Consider the following 17362-nt stretch of genomic DNA (forward strand, 5'->3'; position numbering starts at 1 on the left):
TAACCAGATCATGTTGGAACCAGTCCGTGGTAAATTCACTTTCAACCTTTCTCTTGTCTGATACTTTCCCTTTGATACTTCATCTTTTGCTGTTCTTTGTATTCCTTTTATTTTTCAGCTAGCTCCCATTTAAAAAATTATAATGTAGAATCATGTCAAATGCTCCACGAAATTCAGACGCAAATGAGTTACTGTGTTTCCTTCAGACAGTTAACAAAATGAAGAAAGATCTTGGTTCATCTGGCTATATCTTTTTCTGTCCAGTCCTGTTGCTTTTTCTGCTATTGGCCATTTACGTTCATGATTTTAATTATTCTTTCAGAGTAATCGATCAAAGTCAGACTAATAGACCAAGGTCAGAAGTGATTTCCTGAATCGCTTTCCTCGTTCATCCCTCTTCTTTAATGCAGGTACTTCACTTGCTGGTTTTGACTCCTATGGTGCCGTTCTCATTGCCGTACATCTGTTATAGAAACATAACAGCAGCCCTGTGGTCCCCTCAGACCTCCATCCTGCAGAAGGCCAGGCACAGGAACGTTATCCTTGGTCTGCAGATGTCGCACTGCTCCAGAGTTCCTCTTTCCACATTTACTGTTCGGCTGTTTTGCGTCTTGCATGATTAAAGTCTCAAAGTAGCGAGGATTTCAGCACAAACCTTCAGCAGTTCTGTACAAACCTGACGGAAAAGCCACTGATTTCAATACTATTACTCAGGTGTCTACAGGTTAATGAGGCTTAAGTGCTTTTCTGGATGGGAGCCTAAGAAAGTCACAAGTTATCTTTGTGTGTCCCCTCTATTGATACCGCTCTCTCAGCCCTGAACGTGCTCCGTTAAGTGCTGCTGTGATGACGAGCACACCATGAGCTCAGGTATGTCTTTCGCCTCCAGGCCTTCAGCTTCCTTGAGCACCCAATGGTTACAGCAACAGCCCCAGCCCACCCAGTGACACCAGAGCAGGAAATAAAATTGTGTTCATGGTCAGGTCTTTAGCGCTTATCATTTCTGCATAGATTAGATCATAGGAGAGTGCTTTTATACTACATCATGTGAGTACGTGACTGACAGCCATACTAGCAAGGTAGAAGAGAATCAATAAGTGGTGAAGACCATAAGCTCTGTGGGTTGGCTTAAGAAGGAATTTAAACATAGGCACAATTGCCTGTATTTAAGGTATACAACGTATATCAGCTTGAATACTTCATTACAGATCTGGTTAATATGGTCATGAAACTAGCCATAATTTTTACACGTTAAAATAAGACAAACATTTTTACAGAATTATTCATTCATCTGAAGAGTCACCATTTCCTTTACACATTCTTTGGAAGAAGGTGTTTCACTGTTTCCTTTGTGATTTATTTCTTTGAATCTTGTCTGATTAAACATGGTAAGATTTATTTCTTCAATATTATATTCCTCATAGAATTTTAATTGTAGAACAGTGGGGAAAGAGCTGGAGCAGAATAAAAACATATTGGTTTAATTCAATTTTTATACCCATTTCAAGTTATTTTACCTTTGGGGGTAAGTGTGTTTGGGGATGGTGAGGGGAATACAAGCTATAAATTCAACTTGATTGATCAGTAATAAAAATAAATTATCTCATTTAAAAATTTACAATTAAGCAATGAAATGTTGAATGTCTGTATTAGTTTGAAAATAGGTGCCATGGGGCATATATAAAAGGGAGTAGTGACAGAGCAGCGAAAAACTAATTTTAGTCAAAGAACATTCTCCATTGTCTCTAGAAAATATGGCTTTTTTGGCATACTTTTGGATTCATCTTCTTGCAAATGGAGCTTTGAAATCAATACCTATTACCAACAGAGGTCTTTTCTAATAGTACAGTTGTAGCAAGCTGAAGAAATCGGAGGATTTTCTTGTCAGGATTTGTCCACCTTGACATATTTACAGTAATAATTTTTGATACAAAAGTATTTCTTAATGGTTTAATTTGAATCACTGATGAAGCCCTTAGATGTGGTGTTAAGGGATATGGTGTAAGGGAGAACTTTGTAGAGTGCAGTTGATGGTTGGACTCGATGATCTCAAGGGTCTTTTCCAACCTAAATGATTCTATGACTCTATACTGGATTAGTTGCTACTGTAATTGCTAGTAAGTATATCACACAGGATAAATGATTAAAGCAAGACATTGTGGTATGACGTACAGAGATCTGGAAATCTCATGGCTTCTTGCCTTCCTTCCACCTGCCCGCTTCAGGACATTTATTTTTGGCTGGGTGAAGTTTAATATAAATAATTTTGATATTTTTATTACTAAAGCACTTGGAGTTCTTAGGTCCCCAGGGTGCTTGGTGCTGTACAGAGCAAATTAAAAAATTGAAGCACAATGAAAAAAGAAATGCTGTATTATTGATCAGCTTGCCAGCTCTACCACCCCAGCAGCCCTCAGGCTTTTTCCTTGGCTTCCTAGCAAAGGAGAGTTTCAAAGAGGAACCTGTTGGACGTTTGCTCCTAATGGGGTGAGCTGTGATGCTGAAGGCATCAGGAAGTGCCCTGGTTTGAGGTAAAACAGAACCAACTTTCTGTTCAGTAATTTTACTTCTTAGCTAGGCCTCTTCTAACTCTCTCCAGTTTGGCCAAAACCATGACAGGAAGACGGTCCATGGCAGTTGCAGTGACCCTCTCATCACAGGATGCTGCCAGGGAGAGTGTCCTCCCCCGGGCTGGTATGGTGAGCAAAAGGGAGACGATTTCTAAAGTCTTTGAAAGTGAGAGTTGTATTGGATGTAGTCAGGACTGGGGAGGCAGCAGGGCCACGCCTGGAGAGAGGTGACGTACCAAGATCAACACGATAACTGTCCAGGAGGCTAATGGAGAAGAGAAGAAAGAGTATCTGAAGAGGCCAAAGCCAAGTGCTGTTTTGAGAGAGACACAAAATTGCTAGTCCAGAAAAGAATATTAATGTCTATTGAAAACCAAGCAGTATAAAGGGCAGAAGAATTGAAACCTCTGTCTCATGAAAGAAAAAAAACGCTCCTGTTGTTGGAAAGGGAGAGTTTTTGTGTGAGTATCCAGCTAGTGCATAAAGCTGGTGCTAGTGAGACAAACTTCCCCAGCTCTGACATTGTGTCTGAGCCAGGCTACTGCATTCACTCTCTTGTTTTGGTCTGAAACAATGTCCTGAACGCAGCAAAATATATGACACAATTTTTCACACAGTTATATTTTTTAACAGGAGAGAATAGTTGTATTTAACATTTTTCTTTTACTTTAACATTTTTCTTTTACTTTTCACTTAAAATGATTATTCTCTGGATCTGGTTTCCTTTGTATTTCAACTCTTCCACCTGTTAAATGAAACAATGACAAAGAAAATACTTATTTATGTTAAGAGACAATGGGTGGGTCTGTTAATTAGTTTGAAAATAGGCAGTACTGTGGATTTGATTTTCAGGCACGTCGAATAGCTCTGATTCCAAATGGCATTTATAGAACCAGTAGACATTCAACAGTAAACATGGAGATCTTTCGGTGTTTTTTTTTTCCCCTGGGTTAATAGCTGTGGAAAAGAAAGAGATAATTTTAATTTTATAATTTCAGGTTTCTTCTCACATCTTTAAGCCATATTACAATTTTCAGACTCCTCATCTGAGTTACAGACATGTGGCTCAAGAGGTAGCCTGGATCCCAAGGAGTAACACTTGCTCCTGCACTTTAATCTTGGGCTGTTGGAGTTTTACCAGTGTCTTCACAGGCAATGATAAGCAGAGATTTCATACGGTGTTGTCAGTGGATAATATTATTATATGGTACATCATGAGTTTAAATTAAAATAGACAAAGACTAACCCTCACTAGCATGTTAGGAGATTTTGCAGCCATCAAGCAGGCATCCAAACATTATTTCTAAGGAAAAGATGAAAGTGTTTCACAGCATATTGATCTGTACCTGAACATGAATGATTAATATACTTTTGGTCCAGCTTCATCTGGACTTCTTTAGATAACAGCCAAGAAGCAGCCTATGATCTCATATCTATCGATAGATTGATAGATAGCTATATATATTTTCATATATATATTTACCTTTATAATATGTCAGGTCTTGCATTATAAATCAAGCCTTGGCAAAAAAGAAGGTATGGAGATGCCAGATTTCTAATGTACGTGTTTTAGTATTTATTAATTTTAATTTTGACTGTGAATCTCTTTCTATCCTTTCTCATTGTTGACTGAGAACCACTTGATATATACTATCATTTTCTGAGTTTTCCTCTGTATTGAAAAACTGTCAATGCTACCTGAAATGTATTATGGAAAGAATGCCAACTCCCCATTGCTCTGCTTAAAATAGGCCCTTATTAATGGGTTGATTTTTTAAAATCTCCTTTTCCTTCTAATATAAGTCAAAACAAATAAAAATAAAAAAATGAAGTTGATTAGGAAGTTGGAATGAGGAAAAAATGGGGGCAAAGGATGATTAATCAAAGCAACAAGGAGTGTTGCAGCGTTAACCGAGCATTGGAGGGTTCACGCTGCTGGGGAGAAGGACGAGTAAAACCAGTGCAGCTCAAACAGCCTCACTTAAAGTTGATGTGTTAAGTAAAGTAAGTTGCTACATTAATCATCTTTTCTGTCAATTTGCATGGGAATTATGTATTTCTTTCTTCATAGTTCATCTTCCAAAGAACCCTTTCCCTATGCTGTAATTTCTGACAAACAAACTTCCCTATGCCAACGGAATAATGCTGCTCTCATTGCCATTCGCACTAGATTGCTTTTAATGCCTAGGTTATGGTTCTGGTCAAATACCTAGGAAAAGAAGAACTGTTTTGAGAAGCTTTCAAAATAAGTTTGAAGTCATGTAACCAGCTCAAACCACAAAGAGCGTGTTGGTGTTTTTTTTTTTAAGGAATGACACTTAGCGGCTGAATACTCATAGCTGCCCAGAAGTCTTGCACATAATTATACAACCTGATTCACGTTGGTGCTGGGAAAAGATTAAGTCAAAATGGTTATAAATACGTAAACTGAGTAACTTATTTGATATGTCATTTTGAAACATTACTTAACTGTCATATCCTAGATGAAGCTGCATTTTTTGTGGAGTACTTAGATTTCTATCGCAATATTCCACTGCGAACCAATAACAAAAAGCAAGTAAATATGGAAATTATACTACCCGAGGAAAACCTGCCATGCTCAGTGCAGTGACAACCAGCTCACACAAGAGGAATTCAAGTGAAAAAAATAATAATTCTGTTTCCTTGTTTTCAAAAAAGGAGATAGAAAAAGATGCCAACTCTCTTGGTTGTGACACACAGCGCGTATGCGCAAAAATCCTACGCTGCAAAGTGATGGAAGACCCATAGGCTCCCCTGTTACTGGGATCTGTAATACCTTTAGGCCGCTGTGGAGTAAATTCAACCTCCAAGTAACATCAGTAAGGTTACAGTGAGTTACCAGAGAGCTCTGGGCCTGCTGCAAACTTGTGGCCGGGCTGTTTTTCTATTGCCAGCTCTCCCTCTCTGTGCTCCAAGCTGGCCAGCCCCAAATTAGCTGCATTTCAGAAATTTTTAGCCCTGACAGTACTGAAATGAATCTATCCCCGCTCCAGGGGTGGCTCAGAGGGGTGTCACACAGGTGCCTCTCCACACACACAGATGATGGGAATTTGGTTCTGTGTTTAGCTTTCGCCCAGGTCCCACCAGTGCGAACACGTCCTGCTGCTGCACTGGCCCTCTTGACCTCAGCCCCTGCTTCAACAACTGACTTTGCTTTGATTTTCTTCCTCTACTTCAGAAACACGCTCGGTTTGGCCTCATGACAGAAGGAATTGTATTGCCTGGATGTAAGAAGGTGAGGGATAATTGCGTGGCTCATATTGTGAAGATGAAAGCACTGTCTGCTCTTTCTGGTGCATCCTTCCTTTGATCTGCAAAGGGCTGAAAACTGAGCCCCTACCCAGAAAATGCTTCACGGCTGCTGGCTTGCTGGGGGTCTTTGGGACAGAGAGACAGAAAGTTAAGCTTATTCGTGGTAATATCATTACCATTCATGTTTACTGTACCTACAATCTCAAACGGGAATTAATCACTTCTTTTTTTCCCTAATTACGTGTCATGCATCGGAATAAGCCTGGTGTGAAGGAGGCAGCTGACAGCTTGGTGGTAGTATCCCAAATAAGGCTGTAGATGCATCCAGTTTAAAATGCTGGGATTTTTTTAATCAGAGGTATTTGAATTTAATTCTCAAGAAAATGAAATTAAATTTATTCCCCACTGCCACTGATCAGTTTAAGAACAAGACAAGGCATGAAACGCTCGCATTTTTCTTCCAGGAATTTTTGTCAGATCAAGCAGTTAGTTAAACTTGGGCTCTGCATAGCTGTCTGTCTATCAGTCTGTCTGTCTATCTATCTATCTATTAGTCCTTTGGGCTCTTTCATAAAGCAAAAAGGTTGACATTTCTAGGACAAATGCAGGCAATAATTCCTGAGTGCTAGTTTTTCAAGAAAGAGATTGCTCCTAGAGACAGTTGTGTGAAGAGAAACTTAGCCACGGGGAGGTGCATGGAGTAAACAGGCATTTTGCAAAGTGCCTGTCCCTTGTCCTCCTTGGGGTCCTTGAGTTGGAAACGTACACCCACCGGGATTATATAATTTCATAGCTCAGAAATTAATGTGCCACATTTCATTAGGGCCTGTGGCTGCTTCACTGCGGAATATTTTCTTTTCTTCATTACGGCTGTGACTGTCTCATGGAAATCCAGAACGGATCAATCTGGGATACTGCTACTGCGCAATACCATCTGACAAACCGCTTAATAAATGCCATGAAGAAGTGACGTACAGCTTGCTCATAAATAGCCTTTCGCCAGACGCCAACAAGACTGTCTGCATCTGCCTGATAATAGGAAACCGTAATGATTTTCTTGTCGTGTGGCTTGTGAATATGAAGTGAAATCCTTGCCTTCACCGCGCTGAACATGGCTGCTTGTATGTTGATGAACGACTCTTACGTTATTAGCCAAAGCTCTGGCTAACGGCCCCGAATACCACTAGCTGTAAACGCTTCGTGTTTACAGTGGATTCCAATAATTGCGTGGAAAGAGCCATCGTTCTTCCTGGCTATAGATGCACTAATAACCCTCCTTAGTGAGCACAGAAGCGAGGTATAGTTTTCTTTGCTGTTCTGAACGCGCAGTCCCATTGTATTCTCATGTAAATGAACACAGCGTATGGATGGGACAAAAACCTGCTGAGCGGGAAGAGGAGTATGTGGTGGGAGAAGAAGAACAAACTCTGTAAATTAATCCCAACCGTAATGCTTCAGCAATTAGCTCAGAAGAGCACTGCAGAGTTCTAGCAGCTTTTTGTAAAGATTTTTGTGTAGGCTTTGCTCCTCAACTGTAAAGAAAAGGTATTGAGAAAGGTTTGCTATTATTTTTAAATATATTGCTAAAGATTCTTCATGATAATTTATTCAGGCTTTCATCATGTTCTCTATCATAAAATATGCATATTAAGGATCCTGTAAGTGCTTTTGTTCAGCATGTCATTTCAGGAAGGGATTTACCGAGGTTGTGCCAGCTGACTTCACTGCAGCCACACTGAAATAATTACTCAAATATCTTCACTGGCAATCAGTGAAACCTTTCTTTTGGCATTTTATCGTTGATTCTATTTTGATGCATCAACATGGTGTATGTCATGGTGATATTTCAGCATGACATTTTAAGCATGAGCCTCTGCCTGCATGTACACAGTTCTTCCCTGAGAAATGAAACCACAGGCAGAAAAGTTATTAAAAAAGCTAAGTAAAAATGTCTCATTTTGAGGAGTGATTCCATTTATATATTTTTTTAATCTGTAAGGGTCCACATTTCATGGTCTGGCTTTGGAAGAGTTATACGATGCGTGCTTAGATTATGCAGCTGGTGGCATTTACACCATGCTACCTTTGAAGCAAGGGGCTCCACTCCCCAGACAGGTTTTACCTCTCGTCCTTTCCTGCAGGCCAGGTCCATCCTCTGGTGCCGCAGCGCCACTCTTTTCCCAGCCAGAAGGCAGAGGAAGAGGAAGGCTTAAGGCTGCATCTCTCAGGACCAGCTCGCAGGGAGCTGGTGTAGGCCAAAGCACAGGCAGTGAGTGTGACTTAAATAACCTTACCCCACCAAAGGCTGAATGTGCAAGCTGAGGACATTACTGCAAATTTGCAGACAATGTTTTGGTCTATCTTACTGCAATATTTATAAATAAAGAGGGTGAGACAAACCTGTAGATGACAGGACCTATCTATCACAATGATTTCGAAATTCTTAATTTCCTCAACACAAAAAATAAAAGAGTAAGATCTAGAAAAATGTTTGAAATGTGCAGGGAAGATGTTTATTGCAGCATCATGATCATGCTCACAAGTGAAATCACAAATTCAAAATAGAAAGAGCAGGATATAAATATGCAGGTGGCATTTGTATGCCCAGCCTTGCATTCTGCACGCCAACCTTATAACTCCTAAAAGTTATCTGCCTGCTGCCGAAGCTATTAAACAGTTTGAATAGTTACAGGGACAGAAACACAAACATTGCTTTCCTCTTCATGGAGGTGTTTTAAATTTGTTCTTTGCTGTTTCCCTTTACCGCAGTAAGTCATCCAGACTGAAAGTACAGAAAGTACGGACACCGCAACTGGGAGGCAGATCTTGAGAGGTGCTGGTCAGCTCAGCCAATCATGCGTTAATCAAGTTTTCTATAAAACATCTACAGGTCTCTTTGGGTATTGTAATGTAATTTCAACCTGATGAGATTTCCAGCTCATATGGATGGAGGCCGCTTCCGTTGTGTGCGATGGGGATGCTCGGTGTTGAAGGCACGTGAGGATGATGCTCCAGAACACCCAAAATGCCAGATATTTGCCTGTGTCCCGAGAGAGCACGTCGGCGCACCCACAGAGGCTCTCCCAGCAGTACCGCAGGGCCGACTGCTTGTGAGTTTGAACTCAGTACGTATCAGACAGTTGTTTTGGAAAGTTTTCTTGAGGGACCAAGGCTCTGCACCATTCATGTCTGCATTCCTGGCAAACACGGGGCTTCTACCGTGCTTGTGAAGCTTTAATAACGTTTGCAATACACTTCAGACCCCTCAGAATAGAGCAAAAGCTATTGTTTTTAAATAATTCCCTACCATACAGTCCAACCCTTTGAAAAGTCAGATTGGAAGGTCTCCATTTGGCAACGACCCACTAATTAAAGAAGTACATGTATTGTCCAACTTTATTTAAAATCAAAACTCTCTCTTTTGCTGTAATATGGGTAATTATGTTACCTGGATAGTCCATTATATCGAAACAGCTTTTCTTAAAGGAATATCTCTTGCACGAGATTACTTCCGCAGGACTAATATGATACCACCTTCTTTTTTTATTCTTTTTTTCTTTCCTTTTTTCTTGTGTTAGTAAACTGTCACTTGAGTTCAGAAGTTGAAAATGTAACTAAGTCATCCTTACCGCGTGCCCCAGCGCATTTATTTCTATCACAGGCAAAGGGATCTTTTCCGATCAATGTATTCGCAATTTTCTCAGCAATGCTCCTTGTTACCTTGCTGTCAGGCTTGAGTACCTACTCTGAAAGGGACCTGAGAATATAATGATATTTTAGTATTCTGGGGTGAGGGGAGCACGTTCGACTTTCCTGCCCACGCATGATGTTGCTTGCTCCCTCCACAACAAAGTAAGCAAGAACTGAACCCATGGTCCCAGCATCCTGCTGCTTGCTAAAGGAAGCGGAAGAGGGCATTTCTACCTTCTTCTTTCTTTTTTCCCTGCATTGTTTTCTCTGAAGTACTCCTCCTTGGCGAATAAGTTATTTTTACTTGACGTGCCCTTTATAAATATTCCCTAAGGACTCTCAGCTAAAATTGTCTGGTAGTTTAGACAGCTTTTTCCTGTTGTGATATTTAACCTTCTTACTTGCCTAACTTGGTAGCAAAGCTGTTATTTTCAGCTCATCAGACAAGCTTTTATTTTTGTCTTCTTTTGCCCTTTTTTTTTTTTTGCTTGATTTTTTTCTACAGAACTATGTTGCAGCCTTTGCAATTAATTACAGGCATAAATCCTTTCCAGTTCAGCCAAATTCCGTTATAAACCTTATATTTAGCTCCATATAACTTTGCTTAAAAAAGTTGATCTGCCTTGAAAATGTCTAAGGTTTATTTTTTAAGACAAAGGGATTTTTCAAGAGCATTCTGAGAAAAAATAAATAATGTTGAAATGGTTCCCCATTTTTAGTAAGTGTCTGAATTTAACTGCAATTCTGCTGCTTTTAAAAGGGTTTTAATTTTGCACGGGTAATGAATGATGAAATTTAAAATGAGAAATTTTGGAATAAGACTAGGTATTTTCTGTGACATTAAGGGCAAGTAAGCCATTTATAAGTTTGAATTGCTGTAAAGGTACCTTGTTTGCGGTGATAACCTACTAAATTTGGCGTCCCTCTTCAAACCCCTCACCCTGAGACTTCACAGCTGTAAGTGGTTGCTGGTTTGCAGCACTTTGAACTTTTAGCTGGACTCCCTGCACTGGAATTTGTTATGTGCAGTTGGGATGGCAGAATAGCCCTTTAAGGAAAGAGACATCTTTTTTATTTACTTTTTTAAAATCCAGAATAGTCTGGGGAATATGCCTGAAACGGTGTTTGTAGACTTAAAGTTTTGCTTTATGTTTGATCCAAACAGCCAGGTATAAAATAAATGTGTGTCAGTCTGCAGGCCATAGAACAAGTAAGTAGTGCTGAAGATGCTGAGTGAACATAGTTTGTTTCTAGAGGAGTGAATGTTATGTTTCATCTGCGTGCAGGGACTCACAAGTTTGATGATCTATGAGAATCTTGGCCAAGAAATTTAATAACTATTCCATTTTATAAATAGATCGTATATTTATTTTTAGCCCTGGTGTTTCACAGTGCAGGTGGCAAGGTCACCTACTAAAGTACAGATACGGCTCTTGTACCAGCTCCCCATTCTTTCCCCAAAACTTGGCCCTTTCCAGTCGGCGGAGGATTTGTTGAAATGTGGGCAAGGTAAGTCAAGGACAGAGATTTGCCCTGGAAGCAGGGAGTCCTGAGCATGGATCAACACGATTCACACCAGTAGAAAAAAAAAAAAAAAAAAAGGACACGGGTGCAATTCTGCTGAATGCAATAGGCGTGAGAAAAACTATTTCTGTTCAGAAAAATGCTTCCTACTGTGAGTGTGTGTTTGCAAAACCCGATTGGCTCTTGGAAAAACAAAGGGAAAAAAACCCACGCTTTTTGTAGTGCTGTCAGGACTTCAAAAAAATAAATTTAAAATCTATGTAAAATAAGCAATTTCATTGTGTTCTATTTCTTGGGATAATGCAAAGTAATAGCTGTAGAAATGCAAGTTTCATTTTGATCTATACATTCTTAAAAATGTGCCCAACCACCTAAGTAGCAACATTTGCGTTAAATGATGCATACTTAAGACTGTAATGTTTAATGGGATATCATGAGATGTTGTACCAGAAGGTAAAATACAGTGAAAAAACATTGGTTCTTTTAACAAATCAATTTAAACTGAATTTCTAGAAATATAAAACTGCCAACATTATTTTTATGTAATATATTTATTTCAGCAACCGATATACAGATCCATATGACATGGAACAATAAAATTCCTGGGAGAAAAACGTATCCTGTTAGCTAAAAGTAAAATGTTACTACTATCGTTATTACTGCTCCTATTGTCAATTATTACCGTCTGACAGTGGAGATGGATGGTCAAAGACGTCCAGACAAAAATCTCTGAGGACTGAGACTGGAAAACTCCTGTTAAAAATAAAAAAAAAAAAAAAAAGAGAGAGGAAGAAGGAAAAAGAAATCTTCTTTTGGGAGCGTTTTTTATGGAAAAGTTCTTTTGACAGAAGAGTCTTCACCAACTGAACAAGAGAAAGAATATGAATGTCCACAGTCTGGCGGTATCTCTTAAATTGATTGGGCTTTCAAAGTACTGGGTTGGATGTAAAATCATATGAAATAGAAAACAAAGGAGACTTTTCACAATTTTATCTTCATTTCTCTTTCATATCTGAAGTCCAGTCCCTGTTCCATGCCCAATGAATGGATACCAACTCTTTATTCTCATGGAAAGGAGTGTCTTGATTGTCAAACACTTCCCAAATATTGCCTTCAATGGGAAATGTCGGATGTTGACAGATCTGGTCCCATAGGTACTTACCTGAATGTAGGTGTTCAGCCTGATCTGCAAGCAGATCAAATTCTCTGGTTCTCGAGATTCAACCCCAGTGATCCCCCTTCTCTCAGCTCTCCCACATATGCAGCCATAGGTAGATTTTGGTCTGTGGCTCTTCATTATCCAGGATTCAATGGATAGGTGGTAGGCAAGTTAGCTATTATTTCTAAGCAGAGAAGATTCAAGGCTTCTTAGAGAGGGGCATTTTGATTTTGAAACCCAAGCTATTTAAAAGATTTGAAAAACTTTGTTGTGTTCCCCCTACCCACCCCGAGTTCTCTACATTATGTTATGAAAGACTAACAAGAAAAATTCGTAACATATAGAAATAAGCCCTTGTCGAATCCCACAGTCTTTCACCGGTGATCGACCAGTGAAAGGTCAATCTGTGATGGATGATGTGCAGGGTAATCACACAGAAACTGTCAGCACAGGACTGACTTTAATTTTCCTTGCCAGGTTTCAAAATTACTTATAAAAAGGCAAGGCAGGGATAGTAGATAAAGTGCGAAGTATTTTGTGTATACATATATATATAGACAGTATATACAAATGTAATATATGGTAATTGTAGAGTTTGCAGTTTGCATTGCAACTTCCCTGCATAAGTTGTTCTGTGCACGAGTTGTGGTTTTTCCTTTCCTCCTGAGAGCCAGACCATTAAACGAAGGCTGTCTTGGAGTTACGGAAGCCGGCTGAAACTGGGATTTCTGAAATGGCACGGCGCAGCCCTGGCCATGAAATGCATGCAGGCCCCTTCAAAATTGCAGTAGTAAATGGACTGCTCTAATTGCTATTGGCAAAGTTTGCTAATCCTTACTTATGCCGAGTAGTACCATTTTCAGTGAATAGTCTGAATTTAAATGTGACAGAACAAGGGATGAGAAATTTAATAGAGAATTGAGAATGCCATATAGTAAAGCCTGACGCAGTAGACGTGGAGATATCTGTAGGGTGCCCAAGATATCCAAAAATATACTGAGAGACCATTTACAGCAGTGACTAAAAACTACACCACATACAACTCAAAACAGGGTAAGAAAAGATGTCTTTGTGAGGATTTTACAGTCTGAGTGCATAAAGACCAAAAAAATGGAGAGCGGCTTTAGTTGCTGGGGAATATGACAGATGTCAGGAACCCTGTATGGGGAAGGAGTCCTGAGAGCCCCCACAGCAAGAGAGGGGATTACTGCTAGCACTTAGATCTGCAATATTTTCCTTGTCTTTTTGCCTCAAGAACAAAAGAGTCAGTGAGACTCTTTTGTGGAAGAATCTTTAACGGAGAAAGAAATGAAACCGACTTTCAAACCCCAGCTTTAAGTTGTAGCTGTGGAAATCAAAACAAAGACATCAACCTTACCCTATACTTCTGACTTTTAAATGAAGCGGGTTTGACCTGCCACTGCCAGGAAGGAATAAATAAAGCAACCCATGAGATTAGCCTCAGAGCCATTTTTGTGACCTTACCCGATCTTTACCTGAAAAGCAGCAAATCCTCCGCTCCTGAACGAGTTTCTTTTCCATAGCAGAACAGACGGAAATATCAGCTCTAGTTGTACCGTCTAAATAGTATTTTTGTCCCCATTTCTATTAGTATGATAATGCTTCAATATCTTTTCTGTTAAAGATATTGAAGCATTCTAAGCATTTCTATTAAAGCCTTATTGTTAAGGAAAAATATTTAACCAGTTTTAGTAATGAACAAGTATATTATTTGAATTTGCCGTGGCAACAGGAAACTTTCCTAAGCTATTTTGTTTCTAAATTTGTGTGTACCTAGGAAGCCAATGCAGAATATTGAAGCTTTTGCAGACCAAATGCCTTTCCTTATTTTTTTTTACTTACCACTGAGATAGAACTTTAGAAAGTGAAAAAAATGAAAACAGGGGATGATAAATATGGGAAAAGTAGACTGATGAGAAACAGAAAATTTGCCATTAGCTTTGGATTGCATTTCACTGCTATTAACATTCCTCAAGACAGTAAGTTGTCGAGCTAGCCCAGAAAATTTGTTGTACAGCACTTCTGTACAACCAAAAAATACCCTATTCAACAACTCTCCAGTTTCTCTCTTTGTGTAGTCTAGTCAGAGCTTCTGGAAAACTATCAAGAGGACAATGAAGTGAAAGAAAAGACTCCTACCCGCTGTTGAGATTCAGAGCAAGAAGTAAGAGCTTTTATTAACTCATAGGGATTAAAAACATACCTGCATATAGCTCCCTGTAATTGCGAGAGCTTTAACACTGCAGCAAGAAGAAAATATTTATGGCTCCTGAGGGCTGTAACTTTGAAAAGATTAATACCTCCTTGGAAAGATATCTTTGGTGACCAGAACAGTTGCTGTGGCTATCTGAAGGGTTGTGCTTAATGCTAAATAACACTTGAATAACATCCAGGAAGCAAAATCAGTTTGCTTACTACCTTTTGTCACTCTTCTCCTTTCCTTCTTCAGAATCAAATGCCACTGACTTGCAGAGGAACTAGAGGAAGATTTTTAGTTTTTGTTGTCTTTGTGAGCCTGGAGGTTGAGCCTGGATGTTACTTGGCACAGTGCAGCCAGTATTGCAGAAGAACAGGAAACCGTGGGTTAAACAAAGCCCATTGACCTGAAATTTGGCATCAAAAAGCCTGATTTTTAGGAACTTTCCTTGATTTTACAGTGACTGTGAAGTTTTGTAGTTCAATTTTCTTAATCCTTTTAAATGCTGTCCCCCCCCCCTACACTCTGTGGATCTGTGCAGAGCCCAGAAACTGGCTCTGGCTTGGTCAATCCCACAGTCCCTGAGGTTTTAGGACCCTTTTACTAAATTTACAACGAAACTGGTGAAAACCATCTCCCCAGAGTGCTGATAAATGAACAAATCAACCAGCATGACATGGAAAAACAGTACTTGGACCTTTGTGAATTTTTTTTATTATTTATTTTAGCAGGCCTGGCTTGCAGGAGCAGTGGGCACGAACTATTCAGATGAGGAGGTGAGTTTCAAGAAGACAGACTATCTTCAACTTTCACCAGTTCCCTGACTGCACTGAGGATTTTTCCTTATGCATAGAAAAGGCAACGTCATTTATCCTTGACTGAGAATCACTGATACATTTTAACAATGGAATTAGCTATTCACTGCATTACAATGGCTTGCTTTCTGTAATTTGCCATTAATATGCTTCTACCTGAACAGTACAGAATGTGAATTAAATTGCCACCGGGAAAAATGATGAGCCCATTCTTTGATTCCATCTAAAAGCGGACAGTTATATTCTCTTTGCTCTTAATAATGTTCATCCCTCTCTTCCCAACAATTTCACTTTAACTTGCCTAAGTTTTCTTTTTAATTCGTGAAAAAAGGACAGCATGCAATGTGACCTTCTTTTTACCACTTTTAAATTCGTAATTTATAAATATTTCAATATCTAATATAACTATCTATTCATGTACTTCTATTCTATATAGTTATACGTTAAATTTACAATTGAATAAAATATAATTTCATAGTTATAATTTAAAAGTGGTAATAAAAATTACCACTGGTTTATAATTAAGTCTTCCCCCCACCTGCCCACGTCCCCACAATGAAAGGGTTAAGATAACATTAAGGATTCAGTTGAAGCTCACAAAAAAAACACCAAAAAAACACAACAGTAGGGAGATTATACTGAAAAGCCATTTTTAACATATTGCCTAGTCCAAAGCATATCTCTGCCGTATGTCTAATACTGTACCTCTATAGATTGTAGTGCTTCCAAGAATGTACACCCTTTGCCACGGTCTGACACGGCATAGATAAACTTTGCTGCCTCTCATAACTGGTCTCCGTCCTCGTGAAAGACAACTGCTTAAGCCATTTAAATGGAAAGACGTTCTTACATCTGTGACGCCACCAGCTGTCTGCCTCTCCTCTGAAACCCAGGAAAGACAATATTTCACGGTAAACTGCAAAGTGCAAATGTTCAAAATACATAAATATGTTCTTTGAATAAGGCAACATATATTGATGATTTTTTTTATGCATAATGTTTCTTCGTCTCTCTCAGACTGTTATTCGTTAGACATTTGTAAAGATCTGAGACATTAGGCTCCTTTTTATGCGATATTTTTATGTGCATTGCTAAGTGGTCTGGCTGGAAAACAAGATTATGTGATCTGTATTGCATTTTTGGTACCATCCTTACAGTCGTAAATTTGTCTTATTTGTGATAACAGCAAAGGTTTTGTTAATACATTCCAAGATATAAAACAGCTAACCTTTCCACGTCACCTGGCACCAAATTATTCCTACCTTAAATGTAATAGTTTTCGTTAATAAGCATCAATAAAGGAAGGAGCGGAGCAGGAACACAGTCCAAAGGAGAGCTCTGGGCGTACGTGTTGGTTTTCCTGCTATTAGTGGAGGGACGGTGAAAGGGGTGATGGAGTTTCCTACCTCTGGAATAAGTCACCTCCCTACCGCAAATGCCCACAGCCTCTCCTCCCCCAGGCAGCAGTGCAGGACGTGGCTTCTCAGGGCCACCGCGGGGTGGGCAGCAGGACCTGCGGCTGTTGCCCTAGACAGCTGCTTGCTTTGTCACTGCCTACACCTGGTTGTAGGTGTACGTATTTAATTTAAAGAAGAATTTTAAGACATCTCCCACATGTCTTTAATAGGACATAAAAGACGCATACTTTTCCCAGTTCAGTATGCTAATGCTGAAAAGACCTAATAAATGATTGTCCTTGCTGCAAACACAGGGCAGACCGGGTTACGAGTATGTCCTAACACATTCTGGTTTTCTCAATATCTTCATGGGCATTAGTGCTCTCCCTACAAATAATTTCTTCCGGCTCCAACTTCTGCTTAACAGGACACATATAACTTTTCCATCCCTTTCTACAGTTCTGCAGTGTCCTGCAGTGAGGCAAATATATTTCTGGTGATGGACAACATCACATTTGAATAAATCCTCCTATATATATTTTTTTCTTATTATTATTTCTTGCTTTTTATCTGCTCCTTTTGGAATACAGCACACAGAGTGGGCATGGTAAATAAGTCGCTTTTATCAGCGAATATTCCCCCATATTAAATCTCTCATTCATTCTGGAATCTACAGGCAGCTTAAAAATATGCCTTATGTCAGTCCTGTCACAGCC

Source organism: Rissa tridactyla, chromosome 7 (genome assembly GCF_028500815.1).
Source record: "Rissa tridactyla isolate bRisTri1 chromosome 7, bRisTri1.patW.cur.20221130, whole genome shotgun sequence".
Lineage (NCBI taxonomy): Eukaryota > Metazoa > Chordata > Aves > Charadriiformes > Laridae > Rissa > Rissa tridactyla.